This window comes from Platalea leucorodia (assembly GCF_965183815.1).
Source record: "Platalea leucorodia genome assembly, chromosome: 9".
Lineage (NCBI taxonomy): Eukaryota > Metazoa > Chordata > Aves > Pelecaniformes > Threskiornithidae > Platalea > Platalea leucorodia.
In genome coordinates, this window is record NC_138831.1 from 24,885,317 (window position 1) to 24,904,308 (window position 18,992).

Sequence of the window (18,992 nt, forward strand, 5' to 3'; positions counted from 1 at the left end):
TTTACTCTACAGCTCATTCCCTGCTACAAGCTATGTACAAGTGACAATAAAATGGTAGATCTGAATGCACTTTTTCCTTTAGAAAACATCCATGCATATTAATTCCTAGCAATGATTCTTCCAAAAATAATTGGCTCACTCAAATGTTAGGCATTCCCTGTAAATGTCAGATCTGGTACATTTGCAGATGCCAGAATTTGAGCAGAATCTAAATTATAGTTCAGTCCAGAATCTGGACTGAACTATTAAAGCACAATAATGAAAAACTATTTGAAAAATGGCCATTTTTTTATGTTCTTTCAATTTATGACAAAAATATATAGTTTGCAAGCCACCTTGTAGGGCTCTGAAGCCAATAGCGAGCAGCTTTGAGCTACTCACCAGTTTCAGTTTTAAGACAAAATATTTTTTAATACTTTCAACAAGAAAACCAGTGCTCTCATGTTAAGTGAAGAGTGACTGCAATGAAGCCACTGGCATTGGTAGAGGGAAAGAAAAAATAATGCCTCTCCACATCACATTTTATTGTACTCCCTTACTTCCTTTTTGTTGTTGTGAGAAAAACATTTCTGTCAGTCTACTTAAATGAAAGCTAAGAGGATGTAAATAAGGCACCTGGAGAGGCCTGGGGCTGTGGTGGGCTCTTGGCACAGGTGCTTCTGGGTGCAGGTGGAAATTAGTGCTTCCCTGCCTCAGCTGTGGTTCAAAATGGGGGTTTCCAGGGCTGGGCAGGCATCTCCGGTGCTCAGGGCAAGCTCAGCCCAACAGCCTCATGTCTTTTTGTGGTTCAGTCATCATGGTGGTGGTGGAGTAAACATGTCTTGCAGTTGGTTTCTCTCTGTTTTTGAGCTGCTGTTGTGTGTTTTAGAGGAAGAGCTTTGACTGTCATTCTTTTGGGTTAGTAATGGTTGTTCATTTTCTCTGTGGTCTAGTCCACCCTTATTTGCCAATGGCTGTGGGTAAACCCAATTGTTGACTGATACACCTGAGCCTGTTGAGAGTGAAAATAAAGTGGGGGTAGTGGCTTATTCAGTATTATGGTGTTATTTTTCCAATTTTGTTAGCTATCTGTAGTTCTGGGAAGCTTTCTGCTTTCATTATGTTGAGAGCTTCAATTACACAACATATGATTCCTGTCCTTTAAGAGGAGAAACAGCAGTTGTGAGATTCATGGCTAAGACTCCAAGCAGGAGTGAATTATGGTATGTTACAGTGTGTGGGAAGGGAGGGATGTTTCTGTACTGAGCCTTTTCTTATGATTGTGGTCTTGTGTCAAATAATGAAGCTTAGGGAATAAGTAATGTGAAGACTATAGTACTGTTCTTTGCTCATCTGCTATATGGTTAATGGAGACCTGTATAATTTCTGAAGTGCTATAGCCATAAAAGAGTTGACTTTCCACACTACCTTGCTTTTTTTAGTTTTGTGGTTTTTTTTTTTTTGGGGGGGTTGGTTATTGTTTTGGAGATCTGTTCTTGGATAATGATGTCTTTTTTTCCTGGTTTCTGTGCATGTACTGTGTTTTTGGTGGTTGGGAAGTGATAAATGTATGAATGTCATGTGTTGTTTGGGATTTTCCTTTATTTATTTATGAAGTGTAATTACTCTTCATGAGTGATCTGAGCAGTAACTGTTAAAAGAAAACTGAGCAACCTCTCAGCATGATAAAATAGCTCAGATCTTTTTAGCCTGCTCCTGCTTTTTCTTCTTCAGTATGGTTTGGGTGTAACTACAGCTACTCCACAGTAACACTCTAGTGCCTTCCCTGTACTGTGCATTTGCTTTGCTCCCAGCTTTCTTTAAGGCATTATTTGCTAGTAAGAACAAGGCCTGCACAGAATAGGCAGGGAAGCAATTAAAACTGCTGAGGCTGTTTGTTTGTGTTTTTGTTTTCCTGGTACTGCTTGCTGTCTTCCCTCTGGTCCAGCAGCCTCATCTTTGATGTAACAAGCTATGTCCTTTCCTTTGAATCAACAGGGGTCTGTCTGCAACTTTTTTGCAATATTCATGTTGAACAGCCATGGGGCAATTAAGTTTGGGTAGCCCTACAATGGTGTATAATCAGCACTTTGATGTGTCAGTGTTGCCCATGATAAATGTATATTCTGCTTTCTCTAAATAATAAAGCTGATGTGCATTGGCACTCATGCTTATGTTCCTGTGCTTTGGTGTTAATAGCAGATTGTGAAGCCAGAGACTTCATCAGGTGTTGTTCTGCATCAGTTACTCCTGAAGAAGTTTATCAATCTTAAGATTGATGCTTAAGGTCGTACAGATTTCCCATAGTCATTCCCAAAACTTTTTATGAGGTGGAGGTCTGTACTGTTATTGATTTGGCTCTTGTATATGTTATACAAACATATGAAAGATTTTTTGTTTTAAAGAGACTTTCAGTGGAAAGCAGGACCAGATTTAAAAAAAGAAAAACAAACAAGAACATCACAAAACTGCTCCATAGAGACTAATTTGGTAACTTTCTTAATTGGCCTCAAATATAGACTTGAGTAAATCCAGTGAAACTAGTGTAAGTCCTCTGTTGACTCCAAATAGCCTTGAATTAGACTGCAGACTTCTCTCTTGTGCCATGTAGAAGTCGAATTAGCCCCAGCTTTTCTTGTGTTGCAGTTCTTTACTAGCCAGACTAGTTGTTCTACCTGGTTAAACTTTTGTGTCATGTTTCATGAGCAATGTAAAAGCTCCTTATTGCTGTTCTAAAAATACGATGTATTCAACAATCTTAATCCGAAAGTGCAAGACAACACAGGTCTCTTTCATTAGTGGATTGTGGTGGGTATTGCTGAATCTAGTTCAAACAATTACTATTCAATTTTATGTCTGCAGGCTATGTAATAAACTGGAATATAGTTTTCACTCTGATCAATCAAATGAGAAATATCTATTTACTGTTGCATACCCTTAAGCATCCTTATTCATCCATACATTCATTCTGGCAAGTGCTGTATACTTTCCAGCATTACATTATGTACAGAGCTAAACCATGGCTTGTTATTTCAGTAGTTAGGCAGTATCTTATCAGTGTGCAATTGAAGATGCGCCTGAAGCCAGACACTGAGCTCAAATTCTGAGACTGATAAACTGGGTCATAGCATTCAGCCTGGAGCGTGGCAATGGGAGGAGTTGTGTTGGTTCTTAATCTCTTCAAATTTTTTTGTTGGTTTTTTGGGGTTTGTTTTAGTGGTTTTTTTAATAATTTCATGAGGAATAGAAGGAAGTGGTGAAAGGAAAGGTTTACTAGATCCTTCCAAAAATAGGCTTATATTCTTGGTCCAAAGTAATATTCTGACATGTTTTTTCCTAAAGCTTTTGTCTTATGGGTACAGAAAATGCAGCATAAGCTTGTCCACGGATGAAGATCAGGGTGTTTTTTGGAGACACAACACTGCATGTTGTAGTCTACCATAGTGGGCTTTAAAAAGAACCATTGGAGAAGGTCAGGTCAAGGAAGTTGTTGTATTAATGTGAGTCAAAAAGTGAGAGGGAAGAAGTCTTTGAAACAAAGAATTTCAAGGTTTGCATAGTTCTTTGGGGAATGTATAGAAAAAAACAACTTCTTGTTGAAATCTCATTGCATTTATCTTCTTAGATTAGCTCTACTACTTTTCATTATGTATAAATCAATACAGTACAAAACATGGCATGGAATTGCAAAGAAATGTGAGAGGTGATGGGCAGGATGAAAGAGCAAAGGAAGCTCAAATCTTGCCTGTGGAGCTTAATTGTGCTGTGAAAATGTAGCCTTTCATGCAAAGGAGGCATTCCTAGTAGAGTGACTGCTGCTGTGTTAGCTTTGACTTCTGCTTGGAGAAAAGAAGGTTATAACTTGTGGAAATGGGAAGGATCTGTTTGTAGATCATAATGTGTAGTGGATTATCTTTGTTAAGGTCAAGGAAGTAGAACATAATTAATAGGACGGTTCAGCTTTGGAGGTGTGGACATAGAATTTAAATAATGCTAATGAATCATGTAAAAAAAAAATATTTTAAGGGCTCAGGAAAATAAAACTGGATAAATATCTATTGAATACCTACCATCAGTGGCTAAATCAAGTGACATAGTGTCACTCAGGCTTTGTGTGTTAAACTGTAAGGCTGAGGACCTGGTGCTATTTCAAAATCTATCATGAGTTGGTTAGGTGACTGCAGATAAATCTTTCCATGTGTCTGTGCTTTATGGATTTGCTTAGCCATAAATGGGAATAGTAATGCTTAATTCCTCTTTTAAAATCTGTGGTCTTGAATATAGAGTAGTCTCCAAGCTGTTACTGTTTTTTTTTTTTAACTTAAGTTCTTATTAAATGTGTAACTTTTTGAAAATACTTTCTATCTGTTGGTATTGTGTGTTGACCTAATGCTGCTTTGCTTCAATGCAGGTAATCGGCAATCTTCTGACACTCAGCTAATGAGGGCTGACCTGGTTTTTAATCCCTGCTTGATGCCGCTGATAACTGGTCATGACTTAACTTCCTGGTCACTGGCTTAACTGCATAGTCACAAACTCAACTCAAAGCTGCCTTCAGTGGGAGAAGAGGATGTTTTTGTTCTAAACAGCTGTGAGACTTTAAGGCCTCACTAACTGAGCAAGGAAAAGAGCTGGGTAAAAAATTTATGAAGGGCAATATACTACGGGTCAGACTGCTTTGCTTTGTTCTGTTGTACCAAAACCACTCAGAAAAATCTAGCTTCCACAAAATACTGGGGAAGACTGAGTATTTCTGAATAATTCTTAATCTGAGAATTTGTTTGTATGAAAGCTTAACACAAAGGAAAGTATGTGTATGTACCAGGTTATCACATGTGCTCAAATAAGCTACGTTTCCAAAGCCAGTTCAGGGGGCATGTAATAAAGGAAGAGAGCAGGAAGGCTCCAGAATAGATCTTGCTAATTAACTTTTTTCTTTTTTTTTTTTTTAAATATGAACTGTGAAAATTGGCTGTAGCACTCCCTATGATTATAGCTTTACCTACGACAAATTTTGCTGATGTTTGGTTGAGAGAGAAATAGAAATTATGCAACATGCAGGTGCCCTGATAGCACTTAAAGGTGTGTTGATGAAGTAAACAGCCCTGCAGGATCAATTTTCCCATATTTCAAAGCAGATCATGTATTCTCTAAATCTGCTGATGCTGAAAGATGCGTCTCTTCACGTGTCCAAATCTCAGCGCCAAACAACTACAGAGAATACCAGTAAGGGAGTGACCTTGTTGTATTTCTTGGAGGTTGAGCTCTAATGTGTCATGCAAAGGTAAACAAACACCACAGCTTGAAGTAAAATGTGCTCCATGCTCCTCATTAGTGCAAGGATTTAGACTGTTGATAAGGTGAATATGAAGAATTCTCATTAATGTTTTATCTGGGGATCTAAGTGGAAACTGTTACAAAAGAGAGTACAGCATGGGAATAGGGGAAGGTAATGATATTCTCTGTGCTTCTTCTCCATTACCTTTTTAATAGGTAGAGAATGCAGAACAATTTCGGGTGCAGCTTGTGCAATTTAAATATTACACTGACTACCATGTACTCGTATGAAATACTTGCATAGTGAAATATCCCCGCCCTACAGAAAATTGGTCTCTGCATTATCAAATGTGACCCAAAGACAACACAGAGGCTACCTTCTGTTGTTCTTCCTGTATCCAGTGAAAAAGTCTCAATCTGTTTCTTTGTAATGCAGACTTCATTGTTTTATATCTAACATCTCTGACACATTGCTATCACATGCCACTCTAGATCTTTATGAATCTCTTGTACTCTGTGGCTGTGTCTGTAAGAATTTCCACTTCCTAATTACACTATTATTTTCCTTCTCTTTGGTGTTGAAAATGCTTCAGTCCTGAAGACCAAACTCGGATCTAGCAAGTAACAAAGTTTAAATTCTGGTATGACCAGAATCAAAAGAATCCCTAAGGGCCACTTCAACACATAGACTACAGCTAGATTCAGTAGTTTCAAGTAAATATTTCAGCCAAGAACTGACACAGTAAAACCTTTAGAAGGGTCAAAAAAGAACAATTCCAAAGCTTTTAAGTTGAATTGTTGTAGTTTCTGTTCTGAAATAACATAGTTATCTGATTATTCTTTACAAATGGAATAATTAACCCCCCCAAACATAGATCTTTTATCTCAAACAAATTCATTTCAACTCATTTTCCACTCTGTTTTTTGGCCAGAAAAATAGAGCTATTGTTGAAATCTGGGGTAAGGGGGGGGGGGGGGGGGATGTGGATTTTGGTGTGGGGTTTTGGTTTTTTCCCCCAAGTGGTATAAGTTCTGTCTTTGGGTGGGATTTCAATTTAAAGGCAGAAATTCAATTCAGATTTCAGTTTAAATACCTGAAGGGACAGCTCTTTCCTGCATGAAGGCATTCATTGCTTTTCCCAGACCACTGTATTATTGTAGGTGGCAGGTGGACCTTCCCTTTCTGTGCTGTCCATAAACTACCTAGATCAACTCATTATCTTCCATCTTCAAAGATGTACAACCAGGGCCTTGCTGCAAGGTATCATACAGCCTGGAAGCTGTGACAGACCTGTGTGGTATGTGGTGGAGTTTGGCTTGATATCGCTGTTCTAAGGCAGAAATTGAAGGAGATTTTGGGCCAAATGCATTTAGGGTGACTTAAAGTAGTAATTGCAGTGTGAGTAGGAAGGACAATGTATCCATGACATTGGTGGTGTGCACTTACTGACTCCTTCCACTCTACAGTGTTAGTTAATGAATTTAAATTGAATTTTAAATAGCTGAAGTTAGTTTCAAGACAACTAGATCTGTTTTATAGGTGAAAAACAACTTGGAGAGTGAATGAGAAAATCCCTTCTCATATCTTCATTCTGAACATTGAAAGGTACTTCTGTAACTTAGTTGTAACCCAGCCTTGGATGTATCTCTGTTAAATTTAGGTCTCTAAATAGTCTCTAGCACACATATGCTCCCAAAATTTCACTTTCTATACCCTGAGATTTTGAGTAGTTGCAGGAAAATTGTACCACAAAGAGACTATCTAACTGCACAATGGCAGATTTCCTTGGGCTGGCGATGATGCAGAGAGAACTTTGCAACTGGGGGGACGGGACACACACACACAGAGACCCCTGGAAAAACAAACAAACAAACCAACAAAAACCTTCAGATTGAGAGAGCGCTCTTCAGAAGGCTTTTTGTAGGACACATTGAGCAAAAAGTATTGTGAAAGCCCAGGGTCTGGCACACAACTAGCTTTTACCTAAAGTGAATAGGAAAACTGAGGAAGCTGGGGCAAAGCAAGCCTGGGACCAGGTAAGCATGACAAGGAGCCTTGCTACAAAGGGAGTTAAGAGGTATAGATGAAGGACTTCTTTTGACTGGAATAGCTTTGAGAAGGTAATGCAGGTGCATTTGGAAAGAAATTGTAACTGTATTTACTTAAGAACCCAAGCTGGCACTTTTTTTGTGGAGGGTGGAAAGTATTCCCCTGTCTACTGACATATGTTAACATGAAAAATGACTGAGCTTGTGGGTGAGCTCCACTTGTGGGTGTGGAAGAATATAAACCGGAAAAAAAAAAGGTGAGTTGCTCTTTGGTTAACTGTGGAAACCTAAGGAAAATTAGTGGATGTTTTTTCACTGGACCACTGCTCTCCTTTAGAGGTGTGGAATGTCTCTGAAGGTAAACTGACTGCCATGGGGAAGCATACAGTCTGACTTCTACTTCTTGTTGAGGATTAATTTTGTTTGCAATGCTTGATGCAGCAAATCTGTATGAAAGCCTCATTCAAGTGAATCTTCACAAATACTGCTTTTTGGAAAAGAAAGTCTCTATTTTGGCAAATACACCATAGCTATCGTGAGATACTTCTAGTTAACATGGAATTGCTGTCTCTGCCCCATCAGCTGCCATCCAAGTGGAAGAATAGGAAATATGAAGTGTTGGGGCTGCTGCCTCTAAGCTTCCCAGTTAGTGTTCATGTTTTAATGAAATCTTTATTTCACAAACCAGTAAGATCTTGTTCTCAAGCCATTAATGATCATTCCCAAGATGATACTTCTGGTTTGCTGGTTTCTTTGTCTTTTTTTCTTTTTTTTTTGCTTGCCTCCTAGGAGGTAGGCACCTAATCTGGGCTCAAAACCATGGTAATATGGCTGTGCTACTTCTGGATTGGCCGTGGCTTATGTCTGGCTATCTCCAAACACAGGTCATTGTGAGTCCTCTGCGCAGGCACGTGACTTCTGCCCTGTCAGACTATTTTATCTGCAAATGAGCACTGCAACAAAGATGCCTGAGTTTGAAAAGCAGTTCTCATATGGTTATTGGGGGATGTGAGAGGAGAATGGGATCTGGAGTCATCATGGCTAGCCAGGAAGCCAGGACTAGATTATTATTATTAGGTCACCTGTATTGCAAATCTGGTGCAGACAATTTTTTTTTTCTTTTTTTTTAAGTAAAACAATAAGCTGCTGTCAAGGGAATTGATTGTGGGTTTTTGTCTCTTCCTCCCCTACCACCCTCAGTATGCACTATTAATGGTTATGAAAAGTTAGAGTTGCTTTGTGTTTTGTTTTGCTTTTCCTTAAATGGGGATGTTCCATCTACTCTCTTCTCAAGCCTGATCAAGCCTTTTAGTTGATCCAAAATAGTTCAGGCTTTTAGTTTATAGAATTATGAATAAAGGCTTCATATGCCATTTAAGATACAGGTTCCTTCCCATTCAGAAGTGTTTGGCATTTACACTTCTTACTTAAACATGTTAAAGCGCTTCCATTACTAAATACTGCTTGAGGGAACCAAAGAGGGAGAAGAAATTTGGCATAAATCCCAGTGCAATTTGGAGGCGAAAGACTGAGGATGCTCACTATCCTATAGAATGACAGTAATTAAAATTAATGAAAAATCACTGCATAACACCCACCACTTGACATATTTCCTCAGGTGGTTTTTGCAAATATCTCAGAGACCTGTGGCTTGGAGCTTTGAAGTTCCCCTGCCCCTCCTCAGTCTCACCTCTGCTTTCATAAATACAAAACATTGAACAAATATTCTGAAAGAAGTTCATTACTTAACTCTTCTGTTTTAAGTAACTTAAGTTCTGTCTTAAGATGACTTTGTAAAATTGCAGTTTTGTACAGGTAGAAGAATCAGCATTTGAGGAACTGCTAAGCCCAGTGGCAGGGATTCACCTCTTCTTCAATAGCCTTCTAGGGTCTACAGACTCCTGTGGCTCAGCTATGTGCACACCTGGAGAGTTAGCAAGAGGACACAGCAGGACTGGTGGAGGAGTGGTGTGTGAAGGGGAGGGAAAAAAAAAAAATCTTTTGTGTGAAGATAAATCTCTTTGATGGTTGAATAAACACAGGTTCTTGGTACTTCAAATACAAGAATCTGCAGACACAATGACTTGAGAGGAACTACCTTAAGGTGGCATTGTCTATGGACGAATCCTTTGATAATTATTTCTTTATTTATACAATTTCAAATGTTGACTAAGTTGCTCGGCGATAACAACCAGAAGTGAAAGTTCATCCCATAATCAAAAAGCTGGTTTTACTGTTTTGTGCGTTAGATGCATAGATTTGGTTTCTTTCTGTTGTGCACAGATTTTTCCCTAGTTCATTTACCAAGGGTACCTTATTTTGAGGACCTTTCCCCCATCTGCAGCAAAGAAGGGTTTGGTGAAACTCTTGTGACTTTTCTATCTCTTTTTATGGCTAAATACTGTGGGATAAGGTTGTACCTGTGCTGGCTTAGGAGCCTGGCATGGAAGGAGTCTTTTGGAATCAGGATTATCTAAATGTGAAGGTCAAATGGTGCTGTGTTTTATATTTCCTTTTTCTTATTTTTTGTGACCAATAGCAGAACTCTAGTAAGAAATGGGACAAGAACCATATAGAAACAGTTATTTCTTCTGGCACTTAAAATCTTTTGGTTATTTCCTTTTTTCCCCTTAGATGTTAGGAACTTATAACAATGCCAAAAGGCAAACTTGCAGTTTGACAAACTTCGAAGGAACAGGCTGTCTTTTATATATTTTTTGCCAGGTGAACCACCTGAAGAAACAGTTCTGAAGGAACCCTAATAGATTGTCTCTTCTTAGTGCCACCACACAATGTCACCTACCCTGGGGCATAGATTCTCTTTAAGATGAAAGAAACTTCCTGACCTCCCCCCTGCCCGCCCCCCCCACCCCCCCCCCAAAAAAAAAAAAAAAAAAACAAAAAAACAAAACAAAAAAAAAAAACAAAAAAAAAACATCAAAACCCCTCAAAATTCTGATCTACTTGTAAGGATTTAATTTTTTCTTGCTGAGAAAAAATAAACACCAGTGTATCAGACAGAATAGGTTTCAGTGTCACTTGAAAGTAACATTAAAAGATTCGTTTGAATCAGCAAAGCATCTAACATACAAAATCTTGATGCTTTACAGCCTCAGTGTTTAGTGAACAGTCAAGATATTTTATTACCCTAAGGAAAGAGACAGAAGTTTGTTTCTGTCTTGGTAGTTCTTATTCTGAGTTATTCTTTGTTTTTTGTCATGTTGCAAATCAGCAATGAAGAAAACTCACTCAGCAAGCAGTAAAAACAGCAACAAATATTTACCCCTTGGGATATATACTCTGGAGAGAATTCCCCACCCAAAATGAGTAGACACTTCAAGGTATATGCACACAAGTTTAGCTTGACTTGGAATACAGGCAGTCAGCCAATCATGAAATCAGACAATCAATTTTTTTATTTGAGGTTAAATTTTCTATCTAGCAGGTTAATAAGTTATCCATGAAACTCAAGAAGCGTCAGAACTGCAGTTTGGAATATCTGATATTTCTAAAATAAACATTGAGAACTAGAGAAAAGAAATTGCTCTGCAAAAGAATTGAGTAACATTATGATTTCCCTCTTCCTCACCCTTTGAACATATTGCTTAATCTATCGTGAGACTGTAATTGCTGTCCTGAAGAAGGATATGCATGTATGTGCCTTTGTGTTCCACCATATTTTCATTTTAGCAGCAGTGAGTTGCCTTTCTGTCTTTATTAGTCATCAGTGTTTATTAATAACCTGAATTTTGGGCAAGATTCTTATGCCACTTTCATGAGAATGAATCCTGGTTCTAGTGAAGTTAATAGAACTTTGTCACTGACTTAATGAAGCAATGCTTTTAGTTTGGCCATGTATGTTTTCTTATAATATACAACAAAAAAATTATTTACGTATTCCCCATTCAGCACTCTTACCCAAAAATGTTTGAGTTACAAGTCAGTTCCTTTGTACCTTTTCTAAGATGATTTTACAACTTAAATTAGAACAGGTTGAATAAGAACTTCTTCCAGCAGTTGCACATGTTTTTGCAAATATGGAGTTTGTGTTATAATTTATTGGGCCATGTTATCCTCATTCAGGAGTTTTTGGAGAATGGTTAATTATTTATTTAGGTGTTGACTAATGAAATATTTTTTGTTTAGAAGCCTACACCAGAAAGTGTCATACCTATGATGACAGTGTGAACACACCCTTAGACTGTAAACTCTTCAGGGCAGGGACTCCTAGTTTTCATAGAAGTGAACAAACCATAGCCTAAGACATAATGAATCTGCCTTTTTCAGGGCATATGTAAGACTGACAAGTGCTTCCAGGAAAAATTGTAAATTGCTTTCTTTCCCAGAACTATTCAATAGAAAGTTTGCTTTTTCTTTAGTTCTGGAATTAAATTTTCAGCCTCTATTCTTGTTTGTTAGATTTTGTTTCTTCCTGTCTTGTCTTCTAGGTTTTATGACTACTTATTTATAGGTTTGTTTCTTCCAGGCAGTTAAATTGATCTTTAATTTTATTTCATGACCACAGAGGAAAACAGCACAAGCTTGAGCAAGTTGGGAGGCAGGCAGGCAGGTATTGTACGCACTTTCCTGAGGCTAAACAGACCTTTGCTTTAGTGTCTTGGCTGCTGAAGTGTGCTCTTCTAAGGAAGAGGATGTTGAAGGAAATCTAGGGAATTTGTTCTTTTATTAGATTAAATGGAATAAAGATATGTGGTCACTCAAACATATGTGGCCAGTGCAGAGTCCAGATATGTGCTTAGTTACCAGTCTCAAATGAGATAGCCTAAGAGTATATGTGTGGGTGTGGAAAGAGCAGGAAGAAACAAAACCTCTTGGTAGCAGAACAAATTGTCACTTTGAGTCAGGGCTATGGGCTCTGAAGTTGTTTTGGGATTGGAAATCAAGGTAGTTATAAAGAGATTTTATGTCAGGACCTAAGGCCTAGTTATTTCCTAAAATGTGCCTTTTATTCAAAAGACCAGTGGATTATAGCAATGGTGTTTGCATTCTACAGTTTCAAGCTGTTGAAGAGGAAAGCGAGGCTGACAAGCACCTGAATGGTGCTTGGTACTAATGAAACAGGAGCTGTCTTTACTTGCCAGGCAGCTGCTTCATATGTGCAGAGGTGCAACATTAGTTTAGTTTTGCTAGTGATCCCAATACTTTGGGAAATAGGATTTGCTACTTTGTTCCTATGCCTTAAGCAATTGTCATATTTTCTAAAAGAAATTCCTTTACTACAGTTCTAATTTCCACTTTTTAATTACTGTTCTTCATCTTCACTTTCTCTTTGCTTTTATGGGATGGAGAAAATCATTACTTTGAAAAGATGCAGCAGTTTCTCCACAGACAAGTGGGGCAAGGTGTTTGGCAGTGTGACAAGTCCCTCTGTCATGTTGCTCGATGTGCTGGCAAGTACCACACTGAATGGCTAAGATATGCAGTTATGCGTAATACGGCTCTAAAAATCCTGGTGCTTGACTCTGTAGTTTAGCATACATGCAAGGTATGTGTATTTTACATGTAAGAAGATAGCCCTTTATACTGCATTATAGAGTTCAGTCTTCGTTGAAAGCTGTGGCAGTAGTGCTAGACTTCATTTTCTTTAATATTAGAATATGTAAAACTACATGTTGAGTGCTTCTTTTGGAACGGAAATTTTCTTGTGTTCAGTAAATCATCCTGAACAGCAATGACTTTTGGGAACTGACCTCATGGGCAAGTATCAGTAGATTGTGATCACAGCTTCCACTGCATATTACCAGACACAGGAAAACTTACATATGTTTATTTCCTGTGCTGGAACATCTTGTGGAATTAATATTGTGTATGACTTGGGCAAGGATCATAGGAGATCCTGTCACTTGCACGTTCTGCTGCACTTTATGTGGATTCTTTTGGGAGGGATTTATCATCCCAGAAGGACATCCTGAATTGTGGTGGATAAACCAAGCGTGGAACTGTTCACCAAATCTTGTAACACTAGTGCTAGGAAACGCCTGAAGAAAATGCTATAAGACTTAAACTTAATTGAAAGGGGGAATACTTCTCTACATGTCAGGTAGTGAGCAACCTTCTGGAACTGGCAGCCGAAAGCAATGGTGCAAAGAGCATCAGCTGTTTTACAAAGGCAAAAGACAAATTCATGGACAAGGCACTGGCGTCATGGCAGAGATGTCACCTTAACAGCCTCAATACAACAGTTGTGGATGTCAGGGACGTACAAAGGGAATGGTCTGTAGAAAGTGGCTGGGCTTGCACATTTTGTTTAAATAATACTTCCTTTTGCTACAGTTGGAGAGATAATACCAAACTAAACAGAACATTGGCCAGACCCACCAGGCATTTCACACCTTCTTTTAGAGGCTCTGTCTGCCAAGCTCGAGTCTGAATTTCTGTGGCTTTTGTCTGCCAGAGAGTGAAACTCTGACTAACAAGCAATGCAATATTACTTAGATGTTATAGGATCAGTCAAGCATATGGCTAAGCAGGACTTGTCTATCGTCAGGTGTTAACAGGTGCCAAACAGGGAGTTCACATTGCATTGTTATAGGCTATAATAGAAGCTTGCAGGTCAAGGGACAAGAGTGCTCCTGCTAACCCAACAGAATAACATGAATTTGACCAACATGAATTTGACTGGCACTAAGCTGATTTGCTCAAACATCCCCTAATGTAACTCTTCAGCTTTGGTAGAAAAAAAAAAAAAAACTTCAAAGCTTTTCCAGCAAAACAAGTTGTTGCTGCTTTGACCAGCTCAGGAGCCCTTGTTTATTTCAATTTTAAAAGCAGTTTTTGAAAATTATCTCAATGGAATTAACATTTCTGCCAGCTGTATCTAATAAGCATCCCCTTTCCCTTGTCATAACAGCAGGAAAATCATAAAGGGCAATTTCTACATATAAACCACCTGATTTCAGAGAAATAATTGGATGCACCAACTTAGGATGTAATACCGGTCTTATTTGGTGTTTTTTCAGGTTGTGCAAAATAATGAACCATGGGATAAATTGTGTAAAATACTCTGATTTTTTTTTTAATTGTTATTATTAATATTGCCCAAGTTAGAGAAACAGAGCTTACATAGTATTGACTTTTTCTTTGTTTCTTTCTTATCAAGTTTCAAATATTTTTGAGGGTTTGGCAGGAGTCCCTAATCCCTGAAGCTCTAAATGATTTAACACCTCCCTGTACATGCATTGAAGTAATCATGTGCCAGCTGCATTGCGTGTTCTCCTGTGGCATTCTCACTCTTCAATCCAAAACTGTATGTGCACAGGTAGAGGCACACCAATGCCTCCCTAGTCAGGTCACTTGTCTCTGGGAAGTTTATTGCTCTAAAAATTGTATTTTTAGATGGACATATTCAGGAAACATGTTTGTAAACACAGTTTTATCGCTATTTTGCTGCCTCCAGAGGAGATAGCTGTGGAGTGTTTCCTTCCAATTTCTCTGTCTGGACCTCCTGATCCTTTACACCAGTAGTAGCTCTCAGTCTTTTCTATATCATCACTCCATTTTAAAACTATGGGGAAAATAAGTCTTTCTTTTTCATTTAGCCATAAATCATGGTTTCCTGGGTTTGAATTTTTTTTTTTTTTAATTAATCTTCCTCCCATCCTTTCCCCCTTTCCAGATAGTCTTTTATCTGGCAGTCTCCAGTGGAGGTTCTGCCTCAAGTCGAAATCCTTCCTTGGTATTTCCTGGTCATGCCTCAGCTTATTACATGTCCATGGAGTCATTCTGCAAACACATTAATTTCTCCTTATTTAGAAATTGTAGGACTCTCTCATTCTGTCCTTCTCCAAAGGATGTTAAAACAAGTCTGTCTGAGGGGCTTTCAGGGCACTGTGTACAGAAGTGCCAGGTGCATCTGCAGATATAATAGGAGCAAAAGAGGTTTGAAAAAATGAGAGAGAGAGGAAAAGCAAACTGTTGTGGTGAAAAAAGTTTTTTGTTCTTCTTGTACAAGTGGATTAAACTAAAAGGGTGTTGTCACCCATACAGACAAAAACCATGCCCCTTCCCCTACACCTTGTTTTGGAGAATACTTCAGAAACCACTACGTAAAGGGCATCTATCTGTCCTCCTCCTTCATCTGGATATGGTGAAAAGTTACACCTTGTTTTCTTCCATGCCTCTTCTGCAGGCTTTAACAGCGTATCTCAGCATGTTATTGCCTACCAGCTTTGGAGAAGTTGCTTCTTGCTCTACAAATCTTCCATTGCAGGTATTAAGAGAACTGCATTTTTGGTTGACTTGAAGTCCAATTCTTCACAGGGGATTTGGATGGTTGGGAAGCAAAGTGGCATCCTAGGTATTTGAGCATCCCTGTTCTCCTTTGCCAGCAGATTACAACCTCTCACCAGCTAAAAATCTTCCTCAGGCACCCAGGAAAAAAGCAGCAGATTTAGTCAGTTGCCAAGTGAACTGCTTGCTGGGTTTGTGTGAGGTTTAGTACCTTTCTGAGCAAGTTTCTCACTGCAGAGCACATTGGGGTTTTGCTGGGTTTTTGGAAATTTCTTGGGTTTGTTTTTTTTCCAGTCTCACCTTGTATGTAGCTAATCTTTTCTGACTTCAGAAGTATCAGTCTATGCTACACAATATCCTTTTTTTGTTGTTGCTGAATTCTGACCATGCACCAAGCTCTGCATAAGACAACTATTGTTGAATTGGTCTGAAAAACAGATAGATATAACCAATAGAAGGTTTATTGGCACAGGGGAATTTGATTTAAAAATCAAAAGTTCCTTCTAGCATTGGTAGTTAACTCCAGTCTTTTATCAGCTGGATTAATTTTCTAGTCTACTGGAACTGTGAAGAGATCAAAAGTTTAATGACCAGTGGGGCCTGGATTGTAATACATTATCTTGCTTCTCTTAAAAATATTGCAAAGCCAGAAAATGTTTTTAAGGTTATATGATGTACCATTAGTCAAAATGCAGCCCTTAATAAACTTGCACTCTGCAGGATTGAGTGTTAGTGGCAAAGGAAACATTATACTGCTTATGGCAAACACCCCCAGACTAAAAGCTTGCAAGAAATCCTGGAGCTGATGGCATTAGCATCTCTGCCAGATTCATTCTAGTTTCTGCTCCTAGGTCTCTTATGTTAACTTACATTGTTTCAGCCTTTGAATATTGTAAACCTCCTTATAATAAAAAAAAAAAAAAAAAAAAAGCAAAGTTTTATATTAAAATAAGTGTTCCATGGCATGTTGTTGGTACACAACCACAGTTGATTGGTGATAGTTTGCACTGAAGTTGCAGTTTAAATGAGAGAGTCTGAATGTATGGTTGTAAGTCACAGTTGTACCAGGTGTATTTCTTTCATGATATTGTATACTCATGGGACCATAATCAAGAGGCTCTTTTGAAAGTGAGTGAAAGGCAGGCGTCTACATATACAAAACAGTTCAGACAAAGACTGTAACTTTTTGTGGGGGTAGCATTGTCTACATTACATCCTTTGGGAGACCACAAGGCTAATACTGGAGCATGGTAACCAAAATTGTTGGTTTTCTTCCTTGTTCTGCTAATCCTATGGTATATATATGTCTTTCATCTCTCTGTGTGTCAGTTAATTCTTCTCTAACTTGTCTTCCTATGACAGGGAAATGGAGCACATTAAACTGAATGTTCATATATACTGCTTGTGAAAGATCCTGTAACTTAGCTCTTCGGGGCAGAGACTGGGTCTCAGTTTGTCTTGTACAATGCTGTGTGAGTTTATGTACATCATAAATTTTTAATAAGCAAAAGTGCAGTTTGTGGGAAGGATGTGCTGCTAATGCTGCATTTTGTCTATTTTTAGGAAGACATTTGTCTGCTCATTTACAGTTGCTGCAGTCAAGGACAAATATTCTCAGTCAATGCACAAATTAAAAAAATGTTAATGTGTTGGTCTTGATTCTGATGTCATCTGGGCAGGTGCTGCTCTGAAATAGCTCTATTGAAGTTAAGGAGTAAATCTGATCAAAGATGACATCAAAAGCAGTATAATCTATAAAGCAATTCTGCCTGCATGTAGAACATACTGGTTTGCAATAAAAGAGAGCTTTATTGAATTACGTTAAATTGTTGTCAGTATGTTAGTAGTATAACTAAACCTCATTTCTGGATTTTTCTAAAGTGATGATGGGAGGGAAACGGATCGTAGTTCTAACAAGAATAGTTGGCTTTGAAATTTTTGATGGAGATTTTGCTACAGCAAGGTCCCAATATATGGCTGGGATTCTTGCATTGTTAGGAATCAGAACTTGGTTATGAGTTTTATTGTTGGCAATAGTCTTCATGGCTGACTTGCACTGCAGCTGGCACATTGAGGCAAGTTTACATGTTTTGAGTGCAAGGAGATTAAAATATTGATATAAGGGGTAAGATAGCACTGATTTGGCATTCTTGAGGTATGCAAAATGATTAGCCCTGAAGCCATGCATGATGAGTGTGAATATGGTAATATGGAATATGGTGGATTTTCTTGCTCTCTACCTACACCTGCTCTTGCACAACTACCTACTTAATATATTAGTCTTTCTTACCCTTTTGACCATTTGCACGAGAGTTGAGTGAATCTTTGAGTCGAAGCAGAACTGCAGATCTGGAGCATGGTGAGATCAGAATACCACAATGCTTCAGGCAATGTTTTTAGTCATGAAAAACACACAGTTAAATATGTCTTTTTCTGTTTCATCTAAAAGATCAATTTTCATTTGACAGTAAGCAGAAGGGAGGGGGGAAAAAAGTTAGAAATGCAGAGTATTAGTGCTCAGGTAGGGGAATGCTAACACTGCATATTGCCATCTAGTGGAGCTGTTTAAATTTCAGTATGCCTGCTAACACGTCTGATTCAAAAAGGCTGACATAAAACCTATTTGCATGCGTTTTGTTTTCTTTTTTACTTTCTTCATCTTTTCAGTGCAATACCAATTGACTTCAGTTCTGATACAAAATTTGAACAAAAACTGAGATCTTGGTTGAGAATTTGCTTTTTTTTTTTTTTTTAATTTACAGCACACTATATTGGTTCTATAAAGATTGCTGATCTCTGAAATTTTATGTAGGTTCGTGGGTTTTTTGCTTCTTTGGGGAGTGGGAATCGGGAACATGCATCATTATCTGGATTAGTATCCTTATCAACTTTGAATAAGAAAGTTTGCTCTGGCTTTGTCTTTTATTTTCTTTTTATTCTTTCACAGAGGTAGAAAACTAATTTCCTAGGCTGGAAGATGCAGTGGGTGAACAGAACTCTGTTTAGATATGGGGTCTGGAGGCTTTTTCATGGAGTTTTGAGGGTTTTTTTGCATTGGGGGTTTGTTTGGTTTGTTTTGGTTTTTAAGACTAATGAAACAGAGAGGAACTTGCTCAACATTTCTATGTTGGGTTGTCATAGAAAAGCTGAGATATCTTGTATTGAGACAAAATTCGAAGTACATTGCTGTTAGTGCATGTTTCTTTTGGTTACTTGTTCACATTTAAGAAAACCTGTAACAAAGGTGTGGTAATTCTTGGAATAAGCCCCTGCTTCAAGGAAAGCAGGGGAGTTACCAACAGATATATTAAATTAATTTAAATTTTTTCATCCAGAACATTTGGTATTTCAGATCCAGATTGGCTATTCTCTGATACTGTCTACAATAAGAGGAACAGAGGGGAAGGCAGTGACTGGTATTCTTTCCTTTCCACTTT